The following is a 12,384-nucleotide window of genomic DNA, read 5'->3' on the forward strand; positions in this document are numbered from 1 at the left end:
ATGTTGAGTTTGATAAGTTCTTTATAGATTTTGAGCACTAACCCATTATCAGATGTGTCATTTGCAAATATCTTCTATTCTGTAGGCTTTTAGTTTTGTTGCTTGTTCCCTTCACTGTGCAGAAGCTTTTTATCTTGATGAAGTCACAGTAGTTCATTTTTGCCATTGTTTCCTTTGCCTCTGGCAACATGTCAAGTTAGAAGTTGCTCCAGCCAGGTTCATAAAGGTTGCCACCTGTATTCTCCTCTAGGATTTTGATGGTTTCCTGTCTCACATTTAGTTATTTCGCTCATTTTGAATTTATTTTTATATATGGTATAAGAAAATGGTCCAGTTTTTTTTAAAAGATTATTTATTTTAGAGAGAGCAGGGAAGAGAATCTTTTATTTTAGAGAGAGAGAGACAGGGAAAGAATCTCAAGCAGACTCCCCACTGAGTTCAGAGCTCCATGTGGGGCTTGATCCCATGAAACTGAGATCTGACCTGAGCTGAAACCAAGAGTCAGACATTTAACTGACTGAGGCATCCAGGTGCCCCAAAATTGGTCCTGTTTCATTCTTTTTCATGTTACTATCCAGTTTTCCCAACTCCGTTTTTTAAAGAGAATGTCTTTTTTCCAGTGGATATTCTTTTCTGCTTTGTCGAAGTTTAGTTGACCAAAGAGTTGTGGGCCTAATACTCTGTTCCACTGATCTGTGTGTCTGTTTTTGTGCCAGAACCATGCTGTCTTGATGTTTACAGCTTTGTACTAGAGCTTGAAATCCAGAATCATGATGCCTCCAGTTTTGCTTTTCTTTTTCAGGATTGCTTGGCTATTCAAGGTCTTTGATGGTTCCATATAAATTTTAGGATTGTTGTAAGTCTGTGAAAAATGCTGGTGGTATTTTGATAGGGATTGCATTAAATGTGTAGATTGCTTTGGGTAGTGTAGACATTTTAACAGTGTTTAATCCATGAGAATGGAATGCTTCTCCATTTCTTGTATCCTCTCTAATTTCCTTCATAAATGTTCTGTAGTTCTCAGAATATAAGTCTTTTATCTCTTTGGTTAGGTTTATTCCTAGGTTATCTTATGTTTTTTTGGTATAATTATAAATGGGATTGGTTCCTTGATCTCTTTTTCTGCTGCTTCACTATTGGTGTATAGAAATGCAACAGATTTCTATATGTTGATTTTATATCCTGTGATTTTGCTGAACGCATGTATTCTAGCAATTTTTGGGTGGAGTCTTTGGGGTTTTCCATAGAGTATCATGTCATCCGCAGATAGTGAAAGTCTGACTTCTTCCTTGCTGATTCGGATGCCTTTTATTTCTTTCTGTTGTCTGATTCCTGGGGCTAAGGTGAAGTACCAAATATTATTTTTTTATAAAGATTTTAATTTATTTATTTGAGAGAGAGAGAGAGAGATCATAAGTAGACAGAGAGGCAGGCAGAGAGAGAGGGGAAAGCAGGCTCCCACTGAGCAGAAAGCCCAGTGTGGGACTTCATCCCAGGACCTGAGCTGAAGGCAGAGACTTACCCCACTGAGCCACCCAGGTGCCCCAGTACCAAATATTCTTAAACAATTTCTAAAAACATTGGGGCAGTAGACACTGAAACAAATTATCTAGAAAAAAGATTGTTTTATTTAACTCCTTCATTTTTATGTACAAGGAAACTAAACACACACACACACACACACACACACACACACACACACACACACACAGTTAGAATGCTTTTTCAAATCCCTCACCATGTCTCACTCCCAACAAGCTAGTGGAAGAGGATAGATCTCCTGGCCTAAGGACATTGCTATCTCCACGGGGTCAGGCTGTTTCTCTAATAAAACATCTACACACTGAATTAGATCACTCTACCAAGTACCCTGGGTATTTATTAACTTGGTGCAGAAAGCAGGGTGGCTGACCCCTCTCAATCTGGGAAGGACTGAGGAAGTGTACCACCTATCTTAGATAGAAACTGCAAGCCCCGGCTCGTAGTTTTCAGTCACAGATTTCATGCAGCATCATGAACATCCAAAAGCAGTGCTTTTTTTCAGTGAGTTGATATTCCAGTTCAGGTTGACAAGTTCTGGCAATACGATAAGCTGCTTCTTCCAAATGAATCCTCAAATTATACTTCTATCTGTCTGTCTATGTACAGTGTTGAAATACTCTAAAAATATAGAGAAGTGAAAAAGCTAATGTAACAAATGCCTGTATTTTCATCACGCTGAATTAACAACTGATAACATTGTACCGCATGTGCTTGTAGTCTTTGTACTCCTTTCTTCTTTACTGAGTATGTGAGCCATGCTTGGTGATATCCTGGATACCTGGATATTACAATAAAAAGATGAACAGGGTCTTTGCTTGTACACTTCCATTTAGGTGGGAGCCATGGAAATGTAAGATGCACATTAAAAAAAAAATAAAATAACAGGGGCGCCTGGGTGGCTCACTTGGTTGGGCAACTACCTTCAGCTCGGGTCATGATCCCGGAGTACTAGGATCAAGTCCCACATTGGGCTCCCAGCTCCACGGGGAGCCTGCTTCTCCTCTGACCTTCTCCCCTCTCATGATCTCTCTCAAATAAATAAAATCTTTAAAAAAAATAAAAAATTAAAAAAATAACAGAGCAACATGGCAGAGACAGAGTGATTAAAGTTGGGTCATCCAGCAAAGCCTCTCTTTTGATCTAACATTTAAGCTCTCAACTACATGGAAACTCAGGGATGTGAAGATATGGCACAAAAGCATTCTGAGCAAAGGAAACAGCTCTAACAAAGGACTAGGAGGGGAGCAAGCCTGTCATGTTCAAAATAGAGAAAGGAGGTTCTGGAAGGCTGGGAGGTACCAGATAATGTACACACTGGTAGGAAAAATGTCAAGAGTTGGGAAGAGGTTCATTACTCTATGATGAAGAACTTGGTTTTTATTTCACATGAAGTTGGAAGCTATTGGAGTCTTTTAAGTAAGGGAGGAACATGATTTGATTTATCATCGAACATGGTTATTCAGCTTGCTCTGTATGTAGAATGGATAATTGGAAGGTGGGACAGTAAGTTAGAAGGGTATGGAACACTCCAGGCAAGAGATGACAGTGGTTTGCAAAAAAGTGAAAGCATATGAAATATTTTTTATGTAGAGTTGACAGAACTTGCTCATGGCCTGGATGTTAGGAATGATGGAAGGCAATGAGTGAGTGGTGGTTCCATTTACTGGGAGAAAAAAGTACTGGGCAAGAAGCAGGTGTAGAGGAAGAAATGAAGATTTGGGTGAGTGGATGGACTTGTCCCATGAAGTTCTAGAAAGAGGTCAAGGTTGAAGATACAAGATTCTTTAGTGTTTATGAAGTGTTTAAAACCCTGAACAGGAAACGATCTCTTGGAGAGCATGTTTGGACAGAGAAGTGGGTAGCAGGACAAAGTCCTAGGCACAGTAATATGTGGAAGCCAGGCAGAGAAGGAGGAGCCCACAAAGAAACTGAATGGTTGTGGCAACAGTGTAGGAAAGGGTGTGCATTACTCAAGGCTCTACAGAAGAGGACCACAATATACACAACGCTGAGAGAAAGAGAGTGAAAAAGACATGAGAGCAAGTTAAAATATGTGAGGTAGACCAGCAAGTTGGAGACCCAGGGAAGAACTGATGTTGCAATTCTAGTCCAAAGTTAGTTCTGGCAGCATAATTCCCTCTTAGGGTTTCCTAAGTCTTTTTTCTCCTGAGGCCTTCAATGATTGGATGAGACCCACCTACATTATGGAAAGTAAACTGCTTTACTCAAAATCTATTGATTTGAATATGAATGTCATTTAAAAAATGTCTTCACAGAAACATCTAGACTTGTCTGACCAAATAAATATCAGGATACTGTCACTTGGCCAAGTTGACATACAAAATTAACCATCATGGCGTATTACCTTGGAAACCCAGAAAAGAAGATATTTGAAAAGAGTGTAGCCAAAATATTGACTACTGCTAAGAATTTAAGTATGGTAAGAAAGCTTGCCTGTTAGATTTGATATCTGATAGGTTGTTATTGTCCTAGATAAGAACAGTGTCTGAGTACTAAGTACAAAAGCCTGACTGGAGTATGGTATGAAGGAATGATATACCCGGATACTTTACTTTTTTTTTTTTTCCCTCAATCTTTAAGAAATAATGAAAGATAAAGCCAGCTTTCTGATGTAAGCTTGTTACCCTCTTTTTGTCCCCTTCTCCAGAATGTTTGACTGAAGACTATACTAAAGTCGGAAGCCTGAACATTGTTTTTGTACCCTCCACATCTCTTCTCCTGATGACATGGCAAAGGAAAATAAGGTACAATTATCTCACCGACTTTTAATCTTGGTGTGTGTGTGTGTGTGTGTGTGTGTGTGTGTATACATATATATATATATGTATTTTTTCTGTAATTACTCAACTTCTTTTTAGAATCAGTTGAGATAGAATTAAAACATAGAGAAAATACATTTTATTATAGTACATTGGCCAAGGGAAATATTGTACAACTTTCTACTGAGAAAGTCATGTAACGGAATTAATGAATAAAAGTTAAATAACTTTTTATAAATAACTTATAAATAAATCATAGTCTTCTTATAAAAGCTCAACAAAAATCTTATTTTCACCATTGCATAGTACCTTCTAGATTTTGTATACATTCACACTTAAAAAAAAAAAAATTGGCCTTAGGCCAAGATAGTCAAGTCCTGGTATAGGCTTGCATACTAACTCTTTGTGTGACATTAGCAGGTATGTGCCTGTCTCTGGGCTTAGGTTTTCTCACTCAATGAGGAGGCTGGGTTAACGGATTCTTAATGTTTCCTGCAACTGTGACAAATTATGCCTCTTTGCAGCTAGGACACTAGAAATTTTTAAAAAAGGCAACTCAGTTGTAAGATTGCATAAGATCCAATTTTCTTTCTTTTTTTAAGTACCATATGCATTAAATATAATCTTTCAAGTTACCTCTCAAGTCAATGCTGCTTCATCACAAAAGGCATTAAATAATAAAATATATACGATTAAGATAAATCATGAAGTCCTCGAAAATAAGCTTGAGTAAAATTCTTCTACTCATTGGGCATAAAAATCATCTAGAGAGCCTGGTTATGAAATTTTGGGGGCTTCATCCTCAAAGATTATGTTAGACTATGCTATGTACCTGGGCTTAAGGTTAGGGAACTACATTTTTAATGTGTCTCAAGGTCCAAATAATTCTAATGCCAGTGAGGCCAAAAACAACAATTGAGAACCAATGAGTTAAGAAAAAAATCAAACTAAGGATTAGGAGAAAAAAATCATGTCCCTCTGATGGGGGAAGGTAATAAAAATAAAGATTTGCTCATCTGAGTAAATGAAATGCTGAGCAATATGTTTATTTTTCTAATTATATTCTCTTTGGGTAAAAATTATTTGGTTACCTAGAAAACTATAAATGTATAGCATTTATTTGGGTGGGTTGACATACTGCATCTGAGGATCTATGTCATGGACAAGCAACCAGGGTTAAAGGACATACAATATTCTGTTTCCAAGTGCTGAGAGGCCATCATAGTAGACACAAGATATGATAGTTGATGTTAGAGATTTTTCTCATGATTAATATCAATGAATGACTCATCTCATTGTCCCAATCAATTGCAGTCTAATTTATTTGGGGAAGTCATTTAACAAACCTGGATTCGTGTGTTTTTGGTTGGTTTGTTTGCTTTGTTTTGTTTTTTTGAGCTGTGATTACAAAGATGGTCTCCAAATGTTATTTCTGTTTGAAAGACTGTTCTCCTATATTACTAACATAAAGACGTTAACCAATTCCCAGTAAGTCTGCAGTAAAATAAAACTATTTGCTCTGAAACAATAGCCAAAGTCATGATCCTGGCTAATATAATACACCACGCATGTTCACTTTTTTAAAATTTTGAAATATATCATGTATACAGATGTATTCATAAAAGACCTATCTATAGTGTAAAATGGTACATCTCCATGTATCAAGAATATAACACCCCTCCCACTCCCAGAGGTGAGAGTGTCCTAGCATTCGCTACAGTCATTTCCCTGTTTTTCTTCAGTTTTTATCATCTACGTATATGTACCTAAAAATATTTTTTAGTTTGTTATTTTTCAAACTATATAAGTGGAATACTTCTTCGTTTGATTCTTCTTTCACTCCACATTGTTTGTGAGGCTCCTTTATATTGCTAGGTGAGCTGTTTTCATACATTGTCTTTGTTGTGAAATAGCCCGTTGTACGAATAGGCCATTATTTACGTATTCTTTTGATGGACATTATTGGACAATATTAATAGTATGTTATGTTGTTCTCTTACATATGTCCTCATATAAGAGTTTCATTGGAATATATACCTAAAGAATAGAAATGCACAATTATGCCTGTAACTTTATTGGATAATTCCAAAGTGGTTGTACTGGTCTGTGATCTCTTTCTTACTTTCTCTTTGCCAATACCTACTTTTGTCAGATTTTTTTTTTCTCTTTTTACCCATCTGGTGAATTTGTACTGATGTAATGTGATTTATATTATAATTACTTGCCTGATTATTAATGCAGAGGAGCACAGTTTTATATATGTATAAGTTTTTCTGAATTTATTTATGAAATTCCCTGTCCTGGTTGTTAGCATAGTGAGATCTTTTTTTTTTTTTTTTAAAGATTTATTTATTTTAGAGGGAGTGGGGGAGATAACTCATGTGTTGGGGGAGAAGCAGAGGGAGAGACTCTCCAGCAGACTCCATGCTGAGTGTAGAGCTTCATGTGGGGCTCAATCTCCTGACCTTGACATCATGACCTGATCCGAAATCATGAGTTGGACGCTTAACTGACTGAGTCACCCAGGCACCCTGAGATGGTTTTTTTTGTTTGTTTGTTTTTAATGTTGATGTATTCGTACTTCACAGATATTGGAAACCCTATGGCTTGTCTTCTCTTTATGGTCTCTTGACTAGAAAATTTTAATTAAAAAAAAAACAAACAAATTTATTATTTCTCTCTTTATGGTTACTGCTTTTTGTCTTGATTAATAAATCCTTTCCTACCCTAAGGCCATGAAAATATCTTCTAAAACTCTGTAATTTTGTCTTCTATTTATTAATTTTTATATATGAAGTAAAGTTGGATTTTATTTTACTTCTTGACATTAAGTTAAAGTCTACTCTCAGTGAAATGCACAAATGTGATTACTTGTACAATTCAATACATTTTTAGAAATGCCATATGCCCATGTAAGCAACACACCAAACAAGAATTTATAACATTTCCACCATCTAGAAATTTTCTTCTTGTCCCCTTTAGACAACCACCATCCCCATAGGCTTCTTTTATTTAATATAATATTTTTACTTGCTATTTCCTGAGCTCTTCATTCCTTCTTATAGATCACAGTTTTCATCTAGTTTTTTTTTTTCTTCAGTCTCATGACTTTTTAAAATTTGGTTTTTATATTTATTTATTTTGAGAGAGAGAGCACACAAGCAGGGGAAGAAGCAGAGGGCAGGGGGAGAGAAAATCTTAAGCAGACTATGCCCGGCATGGATCTGGAAGCAGGGCTCACTCTCACAACCCTGAGATCATGACCTGAGCCGAGATCAGGAGTCAGTTGTTTAACTCACTGAGCCACTCAGGCTTCCCTAACATTTTTTTTTTTTTTTAATACTGTAGGCCTACTGCAATAAATCCTCACTGTCTTTTTTCTTTAAAATGTCTATATTTCACCCTCATTCTTGAAGGACATTTTTACTGATAATAAACTTCCGGGTTGGCAGTTGTTTTCATTATAAACACTGACAGGGTTGAATTTTGCCTAGTCCTCTGCTCCTGGGAAATAGTGGCTCAAGAAATCTTCCACGCTTTTGTGTTCAGGAAGACAGCTTACTGCAAGAACCACCCTTTCCCATATAACCTGGATAAGACTCCTGGATGTCCTCCTTTTTCATCTGTGGCAGAGCCAGACATAGACCCTCGAAATTCCCATTCTCTGCTTTGCTAGTTATTAACTGAACTGCTTGTGTCCACTGATCAACTGATCAGTCATAACAAAACGCTTGTTCACCAGACTTGTATAGTCACCCCGCCCCTGGTCTCTTGAATGATGCCACCTGTGCCCATGTACAATCTGCTCTTTTTTTTCTTTTTTATGTATTTATTGTAGAGAAAGAGGGGAGAGGCAGAGGGAGAGAGATTCATGAAGCAGACTTTCTGCGGAGCGCACAGCTTGACTTATGCTCGATCCCAGGACCCTGAGATCATGATCCTAGCTGAAATCAAGAATCAGCCGCTTGGGGCGCCTGGGTGGCTCAGTGGTTTAAGCCTCTGCCTTCGGCTCAGGTCATGATCTCAGGGTCATGGGATCAAGCCCCATATCGGGCTCTCTGCTCAGTGGGGAGCCTGTTTCTCCCTCTCTCTCCGCCTGCCTCTCTGCCTACTGTGACTTCTCTCTGTCAAATAAATAAAATATTAAAAAAAAAAAAAATCAGCCGCTTAACTGACTGAGCCACCAAGTGCCCCCCCCCCCCCCCCGCCATGTATAGTCCTTCTTAAGAGTGTCAGAAAGTAGGTTGGCTTCAGGGTACAACATTTTCTGACCCACAGTCTGATCATGCCAGTCTTCCAACACAAGGCTATCCCAAAATAGCCTTGTTTGTTCCTTTCTACAGAAGAAAAATCCTCTTTACCTGATCCTCAAGATGCTTGCAGATCTTACCGTCAAAATGCTGTTTACATTTCAGTTGTCCCTTCCTCTTCTCGTTTTGAACATAGTCTCTCCTTATTAAGTTCGGATTTGTTTTGTTATTTTGTTTTCTTACTTGACATTGTGTAACAACCACAATATTTAGGGCCTTTTTGAAAAAGCATTTAGTTATCTCTCATGATACCATGGGTTCACTGAGATCATCTGCATGGTTTTTCTCCATGTAAAGTCAGCCAGAGAGGCACCAATCTGGGTGCTCAAATGAGTTAAGAAGTCCAAGATAACTCACTTGCATGGCTTGAGGTTGATGCCCTTGGCTGGTAGCTCAGCTAGGCTGTTGACTGGTGTGCTTCCACATGACCTCCCCATTGGCTTGGACCTCTCACTGCATGGCAGCTGGGTTCAGAGGGGGAGTGAATATTCCAAGAAAGAGGAAACACAAGCTTCCAGCTCTCTTAAGGGTTAGACTTAGAACTGGCACGGTGTCACTTTAGCTTTTTTCCATTGGCTGAGCAGGGGCAGAGCCAGCACACCTCCAAGGGGAATATAAATAAATTCCATCTCTCCTCGAAGAGGATGACAAAGAATATCACAACATTCTTCGCACTGCTCTTAACATATCTTTTCACTGTTTCCTGGCCACCGTTGTTTCTGATGAGAAGTCAGACATCATGATTATTATTATTCACTGTATGTAATTTTTGTCTGCTTCCCCCGCTCTGTTCTAGTTTAAGACTTAATCTTTCATTTTCAGCAATCCAATAATTGCCTAGATGCGGTTCTCTTTATAGTTATCTGCTTGGGTTTCACTGAGCTTGGATTTGTAGGTTGCTGTTTTTCACCAGCTTGGGGGATTTTTCAATCATTATTGATATAATCTCCCCCCTTTATTTCTCCAGTCTTCACAGACCACCTGATCTTTATGGAGAAGGAGAACCTCAGGCCTTGTTTATGGATTTAGCAGCACAAGCCCTTTTCATGGAGAGAGGGAAAGAGGGGAAGAGAGGGAAGTGCGTTGGGTCCCTGTCAGATAAACACTCCTCCAAGACCAGTGACTGGGGAATCAAGAGGAATGGACTATGGCAAGTTTTTTTTTGCAAACAGTGGAGTTCAAATTCTGAGGTTTTAGAAGTTCATGCTAGGGCAGGTAGCATTGCTCCTGGGGAAGGAGGGAGGACAGAGGCGGGGGGCTAAGAGCAGATGGTGAACAGAGTGGTGTGGAGATCTCCTGGGCCGCACTGGGAGAGAACGTTCCCCTTCCTGGAGTACATTTGGAAGAGGGTTTATTGCCTCCCCAGGGACAAGGGACCCAGCAAGCACCACTGAATGGCCTTTCAACAGGGAACAGAGGCATGTGCAGAGGGCAGCTAACATGTTTGCAGCTCTGGTGCTAAGCTTCACCATAGATTCTTTTTTTTAAATTTTTTTAAAGATTAAAAAAAATTTTTTTTTTTTAATTTGACAGACAGAGAGCACCAGTAGGCAGAGAGGCAGGCAGAGAGAGAGAGGGATGCAGACTCCCTGTCGAAGCAGAGAGCCCGATGCGGGACTCGATCCCAGGACCCCAGGATCACGACCTGAGCCGAAGGCAGAGGCTTTAACCCACTGAGCCACCCAGGCGCCCTTCATCATAGATTCTAAGCACCTGTGCAGCTGTGCCACTGCTTTTCTGAGACAGAAGGGTCTCAGAAAAGGGGAGGGGAATGGGTCCTTTAAGAGTTGGAATTTGGAATCCCAACCTGGCACCAGAGATAAAACGCAGGAGAACTGGTGCTTGGCATGCCCATAGCCAGGCACAGACAGATTGAGGGCAGGGATCTCACAGAAGCCTGGGCCACAGGAAGGGAGACTGTTCTCTTTTCTAGAAGGGCTTCATCAGCAGCGGTAAGTGGGAGCTCCCCTCCTCGCGATGAGAAGGTAGGGCGAGGCCATCTAACACTCTCCTCACTCCCTAGCAGAGTCAGACTTCAGTGAGTTAACACAGAACCTCATCCCACTGTGTCCGGGAGGGACATATTTACTAAGGCAGATCTGACTGTGAGCCAGCCCTCTGGGCCTCTCACCCAGAGGACCAACACAGGCCCCCGCATGTACCAAGTCTGCTGATCATAGAGTGTTCCAAAGCATCAGCTTCAGTTCTGGTAGAAACAGGACCAGGCTTCCCTCCCCCCACCTTTTGTTTTTTTCCTTTCTCTTTGGAATCAGGCTTATAATTTTTTGTTCATTTATTTGTTTCCTTTTCTTGTTTATTGGATCATGCTGCTGCTGCTTTTTCTCCTTCTTCTCTTCCTCCTCCTTCTTTTTCTTTCTCTTTGGATTTAGCAGCACATTTGTTGGTGTGGATTGGGAATGGACTGTTGCTTTACTGCAGACTGACCAAGGGGTGAGAGAAATCCTCCCAGTGGGCAGAACTTCAAGAAATAGACCTGGGCATCAGCTTCATGTAGAGAATAGTGGACAGAAGTGAGTATATGTGTGGACTTCCTGGCACTGGCAAGTGGCTTGGGTGTTTGGGGGCTGCCTTAGAAGGAACATGTTTGGATGCCAGAAATAGAGGAGTCTGGGGAAGAAGCATGTATGTGAACCTATACAAAAAGAACCCCAACTGAATCCATGTGTCTTCCGCAAACACCTACCAGAGAAGATGTACCTTGAGAGTATAACATTTAACAACTGGGTGGGTAAACCAGCTGGTTATCCCAGTGATTGAATTATGAGTCTTTGAATGTAGTAACCATGTTTTCTAGGCCCAGCAGCTTCTCCCTCACACAGACATGAATTGAGCTGATTGACTCTGAGCTCATAATATTATACCATCCGTTGAAGAGAGACCAAACATGTATTTGTTTTTAACTTGATTACAGGGAAATACTTCCAAACTGGAAGTGACACCAATTCATCCTTACTGAAATTGATAGATATTCTGGGGACAAGTTTTCAGTTCCCATTAGCAGTGCTTCAGCCTACTATTGGAGGATTCAGAGAATGTCTGTTTTACTGACATGGGATCTCATGTAATGTCTCCATTATATAGCAATTTTAACCCATTTTATAGCAACGAAGGCATTGCAGTGGGAATATGACCATGGGATCTGCTAGTCCTGACACAGACTTCAGCAACCTGAAGCTTTCAGCCTGAGAAACTTGGAAAGAACTCTTAAAGGCACACCTGCCTGGGGCTGGAGTGCTTTCCTTCAAGATGCAATATTTACTTTGAATCAACAGCTGTTATATGCTGCAGGGTCCTAAGAGGTAGAGACCTCAGGGTTGGAAGTAGGAGTGGCCCCTCTCAGTATTACTTTCAGGAACTCTCTTGAACAAATTGTGCATCCTCTCCTCACTATTATAGGTCCTAGAGGTCATGGTTCCTGGATGACATTCTACTACGGCCACAGTAAAGATGTCATTAGACCTAACAATCCACTTGCTATCTGGTCACCTGGGGTTTTTTAGTCCAGCAGCTTATCAGTAAAATATTGGAATTACTTTATCAATAGGAGTAAGTGACCTGATTATAAGGTAAGGTTGATGCCTCATAGTAACCACAGAGAGGAATATGACTAGAACACAGGAGATTTACTTACCTGACTCTTGATAGTTCAATGCCCATTGATACCCATGACCAGTAAGTAAACATAGTTTAACAAGTGCACAGTAAGCATACCAAGACCTATCAAGAATAAA

General features: G+C 39.9%; 1 pseudogene; it reads left to right on the top strand.

Moving 5' to 3' along the window:
- Positions 1–2,993: 2,993 nt before the first annotated feature.
- LOC123930041 overlaps positions 2,994–12,384 on the top strand; it is a 70,733-nt pseudogene continuing 61,342 nt past the window's right edge.

This window comes from Meles meles, chromosome 18, assembly GCF_922984935.1.
Source record: "Meles meles chromosome 18, mMelMel3.1 paternal haplotype, whole genome shotgun sequence".
NCBI classification, from domain to species: domain Eukaryota; kingdom Metazoa; phylum Chordata; class Mammalia; order Carnivora; family Mustelidae; genus Meles; species Meles meles.